This window comes from Ambystoma mexicanum, chromosome 3q (assembly GCF_040938575.1).
Source record: "Ambystoma mexicanum isolate Mex_15411 chromosome 3q, UKY_AmexF1_1, whole genome shotgun sequence".
Classification (NCBI taxonomy): domain Eukaryota; kingdom Metazoa; phylum Chordata; class Amphibia; order Caudata; family Ambystomatidae; genus Ambystoma; species Ambystoma mexicanum.
The window spans coordinates 745,359,637-745,378,071 of record NC_090926.1 but is presented as its reverse complement, the minus strand read 5'-3'; the positions used below and the strand labels follow the sequence as shown (position 1 = coordinate 745,378,071).

Genomic DNA, 18,435 nt, shown 5'->3' with positions numbered 1-18,435 from the left:
CTATGTGAAACCACAGTGCGCCGCGGCAAAGCCGCGGTTCTTGGAAATAGTAAACAAAGAGCAGATAGAGTCCAGTTCCTTAATTACTTGTTCAAGAGGATAGTAACGATAACCACGTTACGGCACGCCTGTGATTCCTCGTGCAGGCGGCTCGGTCCACGCAGGATTTTCCTTCAAAGTCCTCAATCAGCAGTCAGCAGCCCAACGACAGCCCAACAGCCACTTGTAAAGCCCACTTCGAATGCGACAGGAAATTACTTCGGCTACCAAGAGTAAAGGGAGAAAGGAGAATTGCACCTGTGTTGCCCTTCTGTCTCCTTGTTCTAGTCTCTTGGCTGTTGCCAATGTGAGTTACAGATTTCCCCCAGTTGACATTTCATGAAAGGGGTATTGCACCCTGTTTGCCTTTTAATTCTGCTTGCTTGGTATACAAAATGATCTGGTAATAGTGAATGTTCTGTTTGGAGTGCCCCAGGGTTACCTTTCCCGGCAGGTCAACTCACTGCTTTCTTTCGGCATCTCTGCGTCATTCCTTGCTGATGGGGCAGACCTTCTACGGATCAGCAATCCCATTGACAGCTCTCCTGTACCTGCCACCACCTGCATAGCCCTTCTTTGGAGCTCCGCCGCCTCCGTTGGGTCTCTGTGTCCTCCAGCACCGATGAGCGACTCAAGTCGGGTCGAGAACACGTCTCCCACAAAGCTGGGCTTCTCTCCCCACTGCAGACCACGACTCTGCTTCCTGCTGCGTGTACTCTGCAAAACCGCACACCTTGTTATCTTGCATCAGCTTCTGCTGGAGCTCGCACTCCAGCTTCAGCTCCAACCGCTTTGGCCTCTCTCCCGACTACTTCTGCCTCTGCTACTCCTTCCCACAGCTGTGGCTCATTTTCAGATTGAAATGTCCCCCTCAGGTGCCTTAACTTCAAACAACTAGACCACACCGTCTTTCTGTAGCACCTTTAATCATCATTAACACTAAGTTCCTCTTCCTGTACCACATGCATTATGGATCTTGAAGTCCACAGGGTAACCAGAGCTTGGAGATGTTTTGTGTATAGCATTTACATTGTCTGGCTCTACTTTACAATATGCTATCAGTGTTCCAGGGAGAATAACGGAATCATGATTCAAAGGGGTTACCACTTAACTCCTCCTGATATGAGTCTCCTCCCGTGTGATCCTTCCTCATAATACCCACCGCAAGGTCAGGATCAGGTAGCAGCTGCCTTCCCCATGCCACATGAGGAGACCCATATCAGGGTTTTAGTGATGCTTTCACTGGATCCATCACACCTAACAATGTCTACAACAGTGCAGGCTTACATTGCCTTAAACACTTACTTTTTCCTAAGGGGACTAACTACTATTTTCTTTCTTAATGATACAAATTGGCAAGACATAAGGAAAGGCGTGGCTTTCAATTTCTCCTGCATCACCTCAGAGGTCAACACCAGTCAATCTGCACCTTCTTGTTATCAATATACCCATTCTAAGCTTTTTAAGCGAAAACCTCTCTTCTATATATGCCCAAATGATTTGCAATTTAATTTGTTCTCATCTCAAAGAGTGCTTGGCTAGCAGATCTGCAGTTTTCTGGTTTGATTTTCCACAGGAGAGAAAGTTTGTAACACGCTGTATATTTCTTCCTTTGTATGTGCCGTTTGAAGAGGAGGTGTCTGTTGAAGTTGAACCTAAGGGACTTTATGCAGGTGGTGAGCTTGAGTGTAAAGTCCTCGATGTGCATAGCAGAAAGCCAGGTATGGATACCAGGGTGTTCAGTGTTGTGGGCCAGACCTAGAAATTCTATTTTGGAGGGGTGGAGCTTCAGGTAAGCAGTGAACATCCACGATCAATGGGAGGCAGGCCTTGAGCCTGTGGATGTCTTCGATGGAGGATATCCTTAGGTAGAGCCTCCCGCCATCTGCGTGGATGGTGTGTAGAAGGAAGAGGGTTCCAAGTGGTTCCATGTAAAGAATGAAGATCACAGGGGAGAGAATGGATCCTTGCAGGAGTCCACAGGGTAGACTTGGTGATCAGGAGGAATCCATTTGTACGAACTGGTGACGATGAGCAAGGTAGGATTTGAACCAGCTGAGAACAATCTTGCTGATACCCATGCAGCGATGTAGATTATCTGTGTCTCTAGTGGTCTTCTGTGTCAAATGCTGCTGAGAGAAGGCAAGGAACAAGTTACTTACCTGTAACTGTTGTTCTCGAGCATGGGTCTGGCATGGATTCACATGCTCATGAATATTCCCCGTCAGGCCGGGAATCCTCGGTATAGAAAAAAATCAGTATCAGTTTCGTTTCTGATCTGTCTTTCTCAGTAGTAACCAATCACTGGTCTCTGGGTCATACTGCCCCCAGCCAATGACTGCCCTCTCCCTAAGCCCCGCCCCTGGCAGCCATCCTCAGATTTGGTAGCACGTGAAGTGGCAGTATGACCAAGTGAAGAGCCGCATAGGGGTAGGCGGGAAGGTTCGCATGTGAATCCATGCCAGACCCATGCTGGAGAACAACAGTTACAGGTAAGTAACTTGTTCCTTCTCCAGCATGGGGTCTGGCATGGATTCACATGCTCATGAATATAAGAATACATAGCAGTATACACATGCACAACCACGGGAGGTGGCAAAAGGCTCAACATCAAGCAATACAACAACTCAACATTAAGCAACTCTTACCTCCTCATCAGGCTCACCTTAGGCGAACAGGTTGCGCAGCACTGCCTAGCCGACTCTGGACTCCTCCCTGGAATCCCAGTCGACGCAGTAGAATCTCGTGAAGGTGTGTGTCGACCTCCACGTAGCAGCCCTGCAGATGTCGAGCAGGGGCACACCAGACAGGAACGTCGTGGTAGCAGCGATTGCTCTGGTCGAATGGGCCCTTGGACGGCCTGGCAACGGTCGGTTTGCCAACTGGTGACAGTGCATGATGCAGCCGGAGAGCCATCTGGAAATGGAAGTCTTCGAGAGAGCCTTCCCTTGATTCACAGGTCCAAAGTTCACAAACAGCTGTGATGTCTTCCGTAAACTCTTTGTGTGGTCCACGTAGAACTTCAGCGCTCTAGCTACATCCAGCGAGTGCAGAGTCCTCTCAGCCGGCGACGATGGCGACGGGAAGAAAACTGGCAACACCAAGGGCTCGTTGAGGTGGAAGTCCGACGGCACCTTGGGCATGAAGGAGGGGTGCGTCCTCAGCACCACCCTTGTGTCGTGAAAAGTCAAGTATGGAGGCTTGCAAGACAGGGCCTGGATCTCTCCCACTCGTCATGCAGAGGTGATGTCCACGAGGAATGCTGTCTTCCACGACAAACTTCAACGGCACTGAATGCATAGGCTCGAATGGGGCCCCCATGAGCCTAGTCAGCACCACGTTGAGCTCCCACGCCGGGGCAGGGGCCTTCATCGGCGGGAATGATCGGAACTGTCCTTTCATAAATTCCTTCACCAGTCGATGAGACCACAAGGACGCCCGTCCTGTAGTTCTGGTGTAACGTGAGACGGCAGCCAGATGTACCTTGATGGAAGCTTGAGATAGGCCAGCCTTGGCCAAAGACATTAGGTACTGCCATACTTGAGGGGCCGTAATCCGCAGAGGGTTAATCTTCTGTGCACGGCACCAGAGAGAGAACCTCTTCCATTTGTGTCCGTAGCACTTGAGAGTTGAGGATGCCCTGGCCTCTGCAAGAACCTCTCTACAGTCGGCCGGGATGTCGTATCCTCCAAACTCTAGTGCTGCAGGAGCTAGGCCTGCAAGTTCAGCGACTCTGGTTCGTGATGAAGAATGGCGCCTCCTTCTCTGGAGAGAAGATCCGCGTCCATCGGCAGCTTGATTGGTGTGGACGCTGACAAGTCCAGAAGGTCCGGGAACCAGGTCTGCCTCAGCCACGCCGGTGTAACGAGGATCATCCTGCACCGGGACCTCTTGAGCTGGTTGAAGAGCCGGAGTAGCAACGGCGGGAACGCATAAAGGAACAGGCCGTCCCAGGGGAACGAGAAAGCATCGCCCATGCTCCTCGGTTGGGGAAACCTGCTGGCGAACCTCCGGCACTTGGAGTTTGCCGCCGTCGCGAAGAAATCGATCTGGGGTTCGCCCCATCGTCGGAAGAGTCGGTCCACTAGATCCTGGCGCAGTTCCCACTCGTGGCACCAGCGCAGCTCTCTGCTGAGTGAGTCAGCAATGGTGTTTTTTATCCCTGCCAGATGAAAGGGTACCAGAAACATCCCTTGGGCGATGGCCCAATGCCACAGATCCTGGGCTTCATTGGATAGGGCAAGGGATCTGGTTCCGCCCTGCTTCCGAATGTAAAACATCGTGGTGGTGTTGTCGGTGAAGATCCTCACCAACTTGCCCTTGAGGGACGGACGGAAGGAAGGACCTGAGGGCCCAGAACACTGCACGGAGCTCCAAGATGTTGATGTGGATAGTCTTCTCCTCCGGGAGCCAAAAGCCTCTCGCGTGGAGACTCCCGGTGTGCGCTCCCCAACCTTCCAGGGAGGCATCCGTCGTCACAGTCACCTGGTGGGCCGGGGCTAGAAAACCTATTCCCGCCGTCAGATGAGAGCGGACACCCCACCATCGTATCGCCTGACGGAACGCTTCGTCGAGCGGGATCCTGTTCTCGAAGCTGCTCGTCATCTGGATCCAGTGGGCGTCGAGGAATTCTTGCAAAGGCCGCATCCGAAGTCTGCAGTGGCGCACCAGATAAATGCAGGAGGACATCATTCCGAGGAGGGACTTGATAGACCTCACTCTGGCCACGTCCATGGCCAGCAGACGTTGCACCTTTCCCAGGATGGTCCTTATCCTTTCCTCCGACGGTGAGGCCCGTTGCGCCACTGTGTCGAGCTGTGCTCCCAGAAACAGGGCGACTTGCGGCGGGACCAGGTGGGATTTTGGAAAGTTGATGGAGAACCCCAGGTCCTTGAGCTGCTGGACGGTCTTTGCAGTGTGTTCCACGGCGAGCTCCCTTGTCCTTGCCCGTATGAGCCAGTCGTCCAGGTAGGGGTAAACGTGGATCCCCTGCAGGCGCAGCCACGCCGCCACTGGTGCTAGGCACTTGGTGAACACCCTGGGCGCCGATTTTAATCCGAAGGGGAGGGCCTTGAACTGGTAGTGCCACCCTTTGACCACGAACCCGAGGAACTTTCGGTGTCTCTTTAGACTAGGGATGTGGAAGTATGCATCCTCCAAGTCCAACGACGACAGGAAATCGCCCTCCTCCAGCTGTCCCGGAGGGTGACCATCCGGAACTTCTGTGCCTTGATGTATTTGTTCAGTCGTCGCAGGTCCAGGATGGGACGCCATCCTCCAGTCTTCTTCTTTACGAGGAAGTATCTTGAGTAAACTCCGGAGCCCCGAAGCCTCTTTGGAACGAGCTCGATGGCACCTTTCCTGAGCATCGCCCTTACTTCCAACAGCAGTTGAGGGACGTGATTTTCCTTCCTGGCCACGGGAGGAATGCGGGGGCACCTCTTCTGGAACTCTAGGGCATGCCAGCACCCAACGGTCAGTGGAGATGGACTCCCACACGCCGACGAACTTCGTCAGCCGGCCTCCCACCGGGGTGCTTCGGCGGGGGCCCGACCCGACGGTAGGTTCAATCTTGCTTGGAGGCAACTTTGCCTCCTTGACCACCTTGGCGACGACGGCGGGATCCACCTGACTTGCCGCGCCCCCTGTAGGCCTCCTGCGACGAAGATCTTGTCGCTTGACGGTACGTAGAGGAGCTGCTGCCGGCTCCCTTGGAGGCACCCTGTCTGCCTCCAGAGCTCCGAAAGGATGGCCATCGCTGTTAGAGCACACCCAGTGCACGGGCCGTCACCGTGTCCATCTTGATCGCCTGAAGGGACTCATCAACCGCCTTGCCAAAAAGGTTGTTCATATCGAAGGGCATGTCCAAAACCTTGGTCTGTACGTCCGGGCGGAAATCGTCGCCTTGAGCCATCCTCGTCGTCTCAGGCAAACGCTGTTGCCCAACTGACGGAAACCGGTGTCGGCGATGTCCGTAGCCACCGTAATGGCGTGGTCTGAGGCAATCTCACCTTCCTGTAAGATTTCCAGGGCCTCAGCCCTCTTGGCGTCCGGAAGGAAGTCCAACAGAGGGGCGATCTTGAACCACAACTCCCTGTCGTAGCGGACTACGATGGCCAGGGCGTTGGCCGCCTTGATGGTCATCGCTGCAGATGAGATGACCAGTCGTCCCATCGCATCCAGCTTCCTACCCTCGCCGTCCGGCGGGGAAGTTGAAGTCGAGGCCAATGCCCCCCCGCTTTCTTCTTGCCGAAACGACCGAATACGGGGTAGGTTGCGCCCTAAGGCACAAGGGGGCAGCGTCGGGGACCCGGTACTACTTCTCGTACCGGTCCCTCTTCGCAGGAGCCGTGGCAGGGTTCTTGAGGAGGGCGAGCCCCTCATCCCAAATGTCATCAAGAAGCGGTACGGTGAGGACCGTCTTCCTTTTAGCCTCGCGCCGTTGGTAAAGGATCCCTTACTTCTTCTTTTATTCGGCGCAGAGCTGGAAGAGCTCGGATGCCCTGGAAATCATAGCATGGAAGGATCCAATCTCGTCGGGCGGGGACGCCCGGGCAGGGGGCAACGGGGGACAGGTCCTGTTGTCGCCTCCGTCGTCATCCGTACCCGTCGTAGTCGTGTCCATGCCTGTATCATCCCCGTGGGTAGTGGACCGGGGGGAAGGCAGAGAAGGCCGCAGAGGCGGGAGAGGAGGCCTAGGATGCGTCCTCCTCTTCTTACGTGGTGGGCTCTCCGAAGGTCCTGGCTCCGGTTCCCCCGTCCGGTCTGGCTCAGGTACCTCCGTCGGGGGAAGGGGCAACCTAGTCCTTATCTCCGAGCATAAGGACTGGATGGCTGACAAAATGGCCGCCGAGGTGTCCTGCAGCGCCGGAAACGACGGGAGCGAGGGCTCTTGAGGAGCCTCGTCTGCGACACCATCGCCCTCGTCGGGATCCCTCCCGATGGGCTGGGCCTCCTCCACGACTTAGATGAGCTCCTCTTCAGAGGTCGTGTCCGTATCCACGATGGCTACCAGCCCCTCCCCCACCCTTTCCAACGAGGACTTCGTGGGGGTCTTCTCGATGGGCCTGAAAGACGACTCCCTCCGCGGTGGCAGGGAGACTCTGGTACCTGAGGGCGCCTCCACTGGTGTAGCCTGCACAGGCTAAGCCAGGGCCGCGGCGACATCCTCAATCGAGGTCTTAGCAGGATGAATTAAGGCCAACGTCACCTTCTGTACGCCTGGAGCCTTCACCTTGGGGGGGGGGGTCCAAGCCTCGCTCCCTCTCTGCCGGAATCTTTGGGATCGACCGGGGCCTCTCCAGAAGCTTCGCCGGGTTCTCGGACTTCCTCTTACCCGAGCCAGAGCGTTGGCTCGTGGTTGATGGAGCCAGGGAGGATGTGCCCTGCCTGGCAGCCAAGGAGCCCGACCGTTCGGCGCTCCCAGTGCCCGCGGACTCGCGGTGCTTAGCCTTTGGTTGGGCCCCCCTCGCCGGGGCACCCTCACAGGACTTAGAAGACCGCTCGGACTTCTTTTTCTTCTTCTCGCTTGGCGGGCTCTTACCTTCCAGCCAGTTGGCGAGACGGATGTGGCGATCCTTCATGGTCCGCTCCGACATGTTCCCACAAAACGCGCAGTCCTTTTCCTTGTGCGTCTTGTCCTCATGGAGACAGTAGAGGCATAACGAATGCTCGTCCTCCTTCAAAATGTTCTGAAGCTGGCATCCAGGGCAGGTCCTGAACAGCTTCCCGGGCGTCAAGCTCCCTTTCTCCTGGGCCATGTCCGGGGTAGGCCTCGGAACTTCTGGAATCCTCCAAAAGCGTAACTCGACGAAATCTTCACCCTTGAGGGGCGTAGAAACTCTGAAACGGATCCCCGTTGATCGGATGTAGAAACGGTGGAGCTTGAGGCTCTATTTAACTGAAAAAATGAGAAAATCTCCTGAAAAAAGCACGAAAACGCAGCAAAAGCTCGAGAGCTACAGCACGAGGACTCCCAACACTTGAACATGCGGTAACATTCTGAAGATGGCTGCCAGGGGCAGGGCTTAGGGAGAGGGCAGTCATTGGCTGGGGGCAGTATGACCCAGAGACCAGTGATTGGTTACTACTGAGAAAGACAGATCAGAAACGAAACTGATACTGATTTTTTCTATACCGAGGATTCCCGGCCTGACGGCGGGGAATATTCATGAGCATGTGAATCCATGCCAGACCCCATGCTGGAGAAGTATGGCAGTCAACGAACATTTTAAGGGAACTTTCAATCACATTGATGGTAGCTGTTTCTGTGCTCCATCTAGGTCTCAAGCCAGATTGGGAGGACAGCAGGAGGTTGTTGGCTTCAATGTGTTGGAGGAGTTGCGTGGCTACTGGGTTCTCAAGGATCTTACCTAGGAAGGGAAGATGGGTGTTGGAGCGGAAGGGAAGATGGGTGATGGGGCTAAGGTTGCTGAGGTTGTCCGGGTCCAGTGTTGGTTTCTTGAGAAGTGGGCAGATGTGTCCAGTCTTGAAGGTCGAGGGGAAGGTGCCTTGAGTTGGAGAACTGTTGATGATTGTAAAGGGGTTGGGGATGCTTCAGTCGGAAAGGTTTTCAGTATGGAGGCATGGAAGATGTTGTCCACATACTATTGTTTTGCTTCCCCTCACCATGTTCTTCCCCCTACGATTACAAAGTGCACTGTAGCTTTCTTAAGCTAGATGCGCGTTTAATACTCCCAATTTTGCGTTTGCCAGTGTTAAGGTTGTTTACGCTCAAACCTCGGTTGAGAGCAGTTGAGAGTTAAGGGCACCACAGCACCCAGCCCAAAATCGAAGCAAAACAAATCTTAAAACAGTAGAGTGGCAGATCAGTCGAGCTCTACGAAGGGGAAGCAAGTTAGCACACAGGTTCAATTAGTGTACACACTTAATATTTTCAGTGCGATTTATTTTCTATGGTTACGTATGATAGTAAACAAAAACACTCAGTAAAAATATATCCAGTGTATTATAAATACAGTATATGTCATAAAGACATATCTCAGTCCTATATTATATATTGCAGGTCCACTATCTGCAGAGGGGCACATTACACAAAGACAAGGGGTGTGGAGATAAGGGAACAAGACATTGAAACACACAGTTAAAATAATAATTACAGGATCCCAATGTCAGCACTAACAAATCAGGTATATGTTGGTATTTCTAGAACTCTACAAGGTACTTGGGCAATACAAATGCACATATCACAGTAAATGAAGTGCAACCTTTGGCTCTCCAGAAGATTGCATTAGAAATCTCATCAACGCTAGCCAGCATAGATAGTCAATGGTGAGCGATCATTGGAAACATAATGCAAAACATCTGGAGGGCAGCAGGTTGCAGACGCCTGGCCTAGAGGCAGGCAAACATTACTAAAACAAAGTCAGAGGCCACCAAAATACAAGAGACATTTAGGGAGAATGGACCAACATATTGCACTTCAGGGACAATAGATACAATGTCACCAGAACTAGTTACAGAGTAATTAGATATTCTCTTTAGCAGAAGTGGAATATATAACTTTAAACATACCTTAAAATCACTTGTGTGGGCTAGTATTCCAGTCTTTGGCCTAAACAATCCCTCGATCCAAAGTGAATACAGAATACATGCCTGGAAGCAGGCAAGTATCTTCAAAGTCACTTTGCCCAATTGATGTACTCACTTCTAACTCTGCAAAGTCCATAGGCAATCTGTGTAGGAAAGGGGCATGCAAGTCCCATTTACACCCCAGGTGGGGATTTGGCCGCAAACAACCCCAGGGAGGATGAGAGGGAACACCAACAATAAAGAGTTCAAGGCTAGTTCAAGAACCATGAGCCCCAGAAGATGCAGCAGAGCACTTCGGGTATCGTGAATAACCCAGCACCCCAGGGCCCAGAGATAAGTACTCATGGTGTTTGTTCTCAGGAAATGATTTCCAGCAAAACCACACACCGGGTAAGTACAGAGCTCATTTGCCATGTGAAGTCCATGTGAAGTCACAGGATGTGCTTTCCAAAAGACTTGAACCCTGGGTCAATGATGACATGAACAATGGAAACAAATTACAGCTATCCTTGAAGTAAGCCGCTAAAGCAGCAGCGAGGAAGACACCAAAAAAGTGGGAGAACCCAGCAGAGCAGGCTCTGGCAGTTCCATGTACAAAGGAGGGCAGAGCAGCCACATAAAATGCTCCCACAGGGAAAACCACAGTGGGATGGAATCAGGACGGTAGCGAAGAGCAAATGAGATTGGTGGGGTATTGGAGTCTACCCTTCCAGCCGACATGAGCAACCAGCACCAAGGTGGGACAGCCACGGCAATAACAAGGGAAGTAGGCTGTAAAATGGACCAGAGCCAGTCCTAGCATAGAAGGCTTGGTTGAGCACAGAAGTGAAGCTAGTGGGGAGCAAGGAGGAATCCCAGGTAAGATGACCACCAGCCAAAACCCCCGACTGGAGATCACCCCCAAGACACCCTTTCTAAACTGTAGATCAGGCATAAGTGTCACCAGTTCAACTGGGACAAACCATGTAGGCACTTCTAGCACAATGTGATAGCCCTAAACCCTCTACCAAACAAGGGAACACATTATTTACCTCTAGTTAATGTTTTTTCTGATGGATGCTCCTCCCACGGATTCCTCATCTATGGTATCCCTATCCCAGCACAGCTGTTCTCTGTAAACTTTTCTGCAACCAGGCGGCACAGCGCAGCACCACCCGACGCCTCTACATTCCCGTGCCGGATACAACATTGGGACCAGTATATATAGCCGCGCCTCTCCCCGTGACCTCAGTTCAACCCTTTTCCCCTACCACTCTCAAGCTGAGAGACTGTACACATGATGGGGTACCAACTATCCACCATGAGTGGCAGGTAGGGAGGGCGATGAATCCGTAGGAGGAACATCAACAGAAGGAACATTATCAACAGGTAAGTAATTTGTTTTTCAAATGGATTATTTCTTTCCACGGATTCCTCATCTAGAAGACTCCCAAAGCAGTACTTAAATCTGGAAGAGGGAGGAAACAAGGACACTGCCTTTAACTAGAAAACTACTGGAACTGCCCTACCAAAATGGGCATCCTGGCCTGCAAGGGAATCCAAGCAGCGATGCTTCGCAAATGTGTGCGAAGATGCCCAAGTTGCAGCCTGGCATATGTCCATGACAGGGACACCCCATCCCCTGCAAGGCAGAGGTGGCAGCCACTCTTCTGGCAGAATGAGCTTTGAGACTCTCAGGCACATACTTTCCAGCCAGATAACAATCTGAGATACAGAGAATGATGCCCCTCGACAGGGTCTGCTTATTGACAGCCCTGCCAGCACGAACCCCAGCATAACTCAAGAAAAGCTGGTCACCTTTCTAGCCTCTCCCATTCATGAGACGTAGGACTTAAGGGCCTGCAGCGGGATAAGCTGATGGAATTGTTCCTCTGCCTTGGAAGGGTATGGTGGAGGAACAAACACAAGAAGCTGGGTCGTCAGAGAGATGGGTATCCGAAACCAAAAAGGAGTGTCTCACTATCAAAAGTCAGTGTCTCTTTGGAAAAAAAACACATAGGGAGGTAAAACAGACAATGCCTGGCGCTCACTCACCTGTGTCGCGGAAGTGATGGCAGTCTAATAGAACAGGAATAAGAGGGTCAAACGGAGCACCCATAAGAAATGTTAAAACTAAATTCAAATCCCACGCACGAACAACAAACTGGTGGGAGGAAACTGATTACAGAAGCTCTGCAAAAACTGCATAACAGTCGGCACTGCGAAAAACTAGCCCGTTCCAGGGACCTCATGAACCCCAAAATAGATGTGAGGTAACCCTGTACAGTGTCTAACTGCCGGCCCGCCTGGGCCAACGCTAGCAGAAAGTCCAACAGAGGATAGCAGACGGCATAAAGTATCCAGATACCTCTCCAAGCACCAAATCGAAAATGTACACCATCTGCATGCATACATGGATTTCGTAGTGGGCCACCTAGCTAAAAGGAGCACATTGAGGACCTACTCCTTGTATCTCTGCCTCGCAGTAGCCAAGCATGAAGGTTCAGGCTGCTGCAGTTCCAATGGAGGACCTTGCCCTCCGATTGGGAGAGTAAGTCGACTCTTCTCGGAAGGTGCCAGAGAGGGTAAATGGGCATGTCCAGCAACTCCGAATACCACTTTCTCCGGGTCCAGTCCAGAGTGATTAAGATCATCATGGTTGCGAAAAGGTGCAGTCTCCTGGAAATCAGTGGAATGACAGGGATCGGCAGGAATGCATAAAGGAGGCTTATGCGTCCCCCAGAGCTCCCCGACGAGGAAATTCCCTGGAGCAAAACAACTCACACTTCCTGTTGGCACAGGAAGCAGAGGTCCACTTTAGGAGTCCCCCCCCATAAAGAGAACACCTCCTCCAGAGGCTGTGGCATTTTCTCTGCCGCCAGATAAGCTCCATCCAGAGAGAGACCAATCTCCAGAGCTCATAACCCCAGTTGCATTGCTTCTCTGCACAGAGGGAAGGAACCCACACCACTGTTTGTTGAGGTAGTGCATGGCCACTTTGTTGTCAGGATCATCAAAGTCTTGCGTTTCACAGAGGGCAGAAGAGAGACCAGGATCAGCCTGATCGCTCTCAGCTCCAGCAAGTTGATGTGTTCCTGAGACTCTGTGGGATACCACAATCTGCTGACTGTTAGGTCTGACAGGTGAGCGCCTCAAACAGTCAGAGAAGCACAGTGACCTCTCTCTACCTGTAAAAGGTCCGACATGGGACCCTGAAACTGCGACCATTGGCAACGGAGAAGCCACTGAAGTGATCTCATGCAAAGCCTCAGCTCTGGCACCACTAGGACGTAGAAGGCCCATGAAGCAGGACTTGTTCCTAGGATTGAAGGACATTGACCACCCGAAAGATGTTCACCATACGATCCTCAGGCAGGAAAGCAAAGTGAATTGGCAAAACCTGTGGCTTTTTGTTCAGGGAAAAGCCCAGGCTGTGCAATAGTGTGCATGACCCTAGAGCTGGAAAGCGAGTTTCGACATTCCAGTCGTCCATGTAGGGGAGGACATGAATGCCATCAGGAACGTCATTTCACTAAAATGCCAGGGGTCGCAAAAGTGACATCACACAACCCTTGACCTCTGATGACATCAATAGGAAGTGATGTCATTTGACCCCATCCCGAAGTGATATCGCAGGAAGTGATGGAACTTGATAGCATTGTTCTTAAGTACACTACGAAAAATATTAATACGTTATCACTATAATGTACTATATATTCATTCAAGAATGGATCACCATCTGTAGCGTTAGGATCAGTGTGTATAGACCCATTTAATGTGTCTAGCAATTATTGTAAAGAATTCCAGAATGACACATTATTTGGTATTCCTATTCTTTCTTATTTAGGGTCAGTGCTGTAAGTGTTAGACTTGTGGCACACCTGTTCTGTTTTTCAGAGGCCTGAACAAGAAAACCAACCACTCCAAAAGTAAAGAGCCAAATGGTTTTGGCCACAGCCCAGGAGCTTGCATTACAAAAAAAAATAAAAAGACCTTCCTCCTTTTTTTAGGGGTAGCAAGGGAGAACTCAGAGGTGGCAGTTACGACTTCTGGCGACCCCTAAATGACGTCCCTGGATGCCCTCCCTCCTGAGGTGAGCTGGTACCACCGATAGTAGCTTGGTGAAAACCCTGTGCGCTGAAGAAAGACCAAACGGCAGCACCTTGAAATGGTAGGGATGCTGGGCCACCACGAACCTCAGGTACTTGCCACGTTTCCGATGAATCGCCACATTGAAGATGGCTACCTAACCAGTGGTAATAACCAGTCCTGCAGATCGAGGGCTTGCAGGATCCGAGTTAGCGTAACCATCTTGAACTTTTCCTTGCGCAGGAACAAGTTCAGAAGCAGTAGATCCAGAATAGAACGCAACCCCTCGTTCTCCTTCGGCACTAGAAATAGGTGTAGTACCCGCCCCATTCCTCGTTCCGAGCGAGGTACAAGTTTCATCATGCTCTCAGGCAAAGGCCGACAGACCTCCTCCAGGAGGATGGGGTCCTGAGGCAAGTAGGTGACTTGGGGCCTGTGATCCAGATGGTGCTGGAGGAATGGGAGGCAATAACCCTATTCAATGACCTGTTACGCCCAAGCGTCAGAAGTAGTCCTTGACCACTCCGGGCTGAACAGGGAAAGCCCCTCCCCGAACCCAGGCATTAAGTGGCATAGGCCGTCACTGTGTTTTTGCACCCTGGGCCACAGCGGGGACGGCAGCTGTGGCTGCACCATCTCTCTGGGTTCCTACACCACGACCTTGCGGGAAGCGGTTTACCTGCATTCTCCCTAAGGCACACTGACCACAGCCCCTCGGCGAATAAGTGGTGGAGGGATGAAAACCTCTGCCTTGAGACATCGACTTTATGGAGGGCTGTTGTACGACAAGCCCCAAAGTCTTAGCTGTTGCCTTCGACGACTGGCCCTTCTGAATGGTGTCATCAGCCTAAACTCTAGAGAGGATTTTGTCATCAAAAGGCACTTCCAACTACTTGCCCTGAACATCGGCAGCAAAAACCTGACATCCTCAGCCAAGTGTGGCACCTGACCCTGTGTTCATGGCCGTGGGCCCGCCCATACAGTCCTCAGCATCTAGACTTGATTGCAACATCTGGCAAGCTGCCACCTTACCAACAGTGACCAAGGACAGTATAATGTCCCTCATTTCTCCTTCTGGGAAATATTCAGCCGCATTGGCTGCAGCCACCCAAAGAATTTCACCATGGCGCAAGAGCATTCACAGCACACAGTGCAAGACTACCCGAAGCAAAAACCTTTTTACCCCATGTGTCAAACCTCTTACTGTCCTTGTCCAGTGATAGGGTGGGAAGGTAGACTTCTTCGGGCTAGCTGATTCAGCCTGAAACACCAAACTCTCCAGTGAAGCATGGGAGGAGAGAAAAGGTTGGTCCGACAGGGCTGGGCAGTGTTTCTTTGCCGGCTCCCTGTAAATTGCTGGAACAGAGGCAGACCTCTCCCACACCTGCATTATGGGGGCCTCCACTGCAACATTGAAGGGCATGAGTGTCTCTTTCTTGGGAGCATCATACAATATGTCACATAGTTTTTACTGACACTTTGACCTAGATGGGGCCGACAGCCCTAAAGTACTGGCCATCTTAGCCATCAAGCAATGGAATGCAGCTTGAATCTTTCCTGGGGTAGGATCTGGCAAAATGTCCATCTCCGGGGAGATGCCAAGGTCACTGGCTACCTGCAGGTCCTCTTCCAGTCCCAGCACATCCTAAGCTTCCCCGTAGAACTCTTCCGGGAAATAACTCGCCTCTCAAGAACCCAGAGGTTATAGCCCAAAGGGAACCCGGTCGCCCTCCTCGACAGAAGCGGTAGAAACCGTCAGTGCTGCTGCCTGCACCACAGGCACATAGGCCAGAGCCGATGGTACCTTGGCAAAGATGCCCAACATCTTCAGGCCGAAGTTCTCCCATTCTGCCGGCGTGGAGGATTGGATTGGAAAAGTACCTGCACCGGCCGCTCTGGAGAATGCCTGGAGCAGTGGCTCTTTTTCAAAGAGGTAGAGGAATACCTTTGTGAGGAATCACTCAGGGTGCAGGACCTCTTCTCATGTGGCTGCTTCTTTTCCTTGCTCCCATGCACAGAGACACCCATTCTTCGGCGTGCCGACTTGCGTGTGCTACCTCGAACAAGACTGCAGAGTCATCTTTTGCCTTGTAGATGAACGTGAAAAGGTTTGCGCATGCTCCCAGATGGCGTTTGGGTGCATGTACTGGTACGACCCGCAATACTGGGTGTCGTGGTCCTCACCCAACCAATACAGACAAATCTGGTGCGGATCTGAGACAGACATCTAATGGCCGCGGTAGGCACTCTGCTTGAAGGCTGAGGCGTAAGACTAAGTAGGCATGGCATTCACAAATGAATGTAAGCTTGAGAAGCATGTTCCCGATTAGCAAACAAAGTGCACGGTAAACAGGAACTGAAGTCACAGGGCGCAGCACTGCTATATATACTGGCCCCAAGGTCCTATTCAGCGGTGGGCATGTAGATACATCGGGCAGAATCAAGACAGAGCTAGGCTGTGCCCCTCGATGGCATAAAGGTGTCAGAAGAACAGCTGTGCTGGGATAGGGATAGGGATATAATGGATCCCAGGGAGGGAAGAATCGATTCGAATGTTGAAGTCACAAAGGAGGAGCCACCTGTCTAATAGAGCTTTACCAGGTTAATCAATAACATGTTCCCTAAACAATGTTATACCAAACAAAGTAACCCTTGTGATCATCTTTCATATTGTGTGAAAATATATTAACATTAGGGCATTCAACAAACATACGTTCTGTACAAGGCATCACAATTCCAGCTATCAGAGCCTCGCAAGTTAGCCGTACACCTGTACAAAAGAGCCCAGCGTGACCAGCGACCTATTCATTAGAAAGAAAAGAACCTGGATATGCTCAGCAGAGTTTAGTTTAATGGAGAATAGATTGTTTTCTAAATTGTTGTCCAATCCTCCTTCACATTTATATTCATCTTCTACCCTTGTCAGAGAACCAAACGTTTTTCTGGTTGGCAGTCATACCCTGGTTATATATCTCACATTCATCAAGTATTTTTAATCTCAAGTGGATGCATGGAGTGGCTGTATTCCTCACTCAAAAAGTTCCTTGTACCCAGACCACGACCTGCTCCCATCTAATCTATTCATGCTCCCTTAGACCAAACTCTGCAATTTGTTCAAATAGCTGAAAAGCTGGTCTATCTCTCCTTCGATTTAAAATCCAAATATCTCACTGCTACCAGCCAGGCCAATTTGTAGGTCATATCTGAAGGACAACTATTAATTTCAGACAAAAATGTGAATATTCAAAAAGCTGGTTTGGGACGGACACAAAGATTACTATAATTGCACATACACTATTCCAGTTTGACATAATTATTGTCTCTAAATGTATATTTACCAAACTACAAGTAATGGTGATATGGTTTACAAGTGAACAATGGCTTTTCAGAACTAGTCCTGTCAGAGGGTTCTGCGAGGCCAATTTAGTCCGAAAACATGGGTAATGACACTTAATCTAGCCAAACTCATTCTAGGTAATGCAAGCTGATCAGTAAGGCAGACTTCAAGATCTGTGGGGTGGTGTGTACATACATTTAACCACACATAGCGACAGTTAAATACTAGAGCCCTCACAGAAGTACAAATCTATACTGATTAGGCTTTAAAATACTAAGCATTTTACACGCTTGTAAGGCATATCACACAATACACTTATCCACACCAAGCTACACAGTTGGCAATCTCAAAATGAGATTACCTACACGTGACATTAAAATACAGTAGACCAATTACAGTAGACCAATTTCAATCAAATATACCAATGATACTAACAAGTGAATGAAACAATGCATTAAAACCACATACACTGCTTTATAAATATAGGCCAGACACCTAACTTCCACAGTCCTTTCCTATAAGATAAGTAAGTAGGCCTGGTGCCTAGCAAAACAAATTAAATTGGTTTCTTATATTGCGCTTTATGCCAGACTGGAGCCTCTAAGCACAACACAAGAACTGGGTACTGAACCCGTGCAGCTCAGTAGTCTTGTTTACAAAACCAGAGTGTTGCCCCTAAGCTATCCGTCAATGTTAACAGAGTCACTGTTCCAGGTAATTACTAAGGGGGCATTGGAGGTGGGGTTGACAGTCTCAAGTGTTACCTTCCACAAACCTTAGCAAAGTGAACAAATTGAAAATAACAGGCAAGTAACCGTTTTAGGGACACACCCTCAATCCCACAGCACTAGGACCCCAGCTAGACCTCCACAAATCACAGTCTGGTAAGGGGGTTAGAGAATGGAATGGCGGTTGATACACTTAAATGCATGAGACATACACTTGGCTAAACTAGTTTAAACCAGTAGGGATGGTGCCATGTGGGCTCACAAATGGCCCACGTGATTAGAACAGCCATTTTAAGATGCCCTCAAAGTTGCCATGAACAAAGGGGACCCTAAAATAAATAAAATACAAAATGTGCACCAACGTCTACCAAAAAGGTACATTGGGCTACAAATGCGGTAAAACGGTTGCACCCTTTTTGAAGAAAAAACTAAAGCTGCCTCCAACCTACTCCCTAAAACCAATGTAGTGTGTTGTACTCATACTAGGACATAAATGGGGTGCCTGAGAGGCACCCATGGGACTGGGCGCTTTAGAAGTGACCCAGTACTATATACCTTAAGGTAAAAAGGGATGCAATGGCAGAGGGACGTCAGTGGAAGTCCCTCTGGCCACCAAAAAGAAGTGATCCAGAAAAATAAAGAAAACAAGCAAAACGTTGAAGGTCCATAGCCCTAGAATCCCCAATTCTAGGGCCATTTCACGTCAAAATG

The 18,435-nt window shown here is 50.5% G+C and overlaps 1 protein-coding gene across 7 annotated transcripts in view; it reads right to left on the bottom strand.

Annotated features, from left to right (window-relative positions):
- Nucleotides 1-18,435, bottom strand: part of RNF157 (ring finger protein 157) — a 1,722,220-nt gene that overhangs the window by 451,811 nt on the left and 1,251,974 nt on the right. The window lies entirely within an intron of this gene.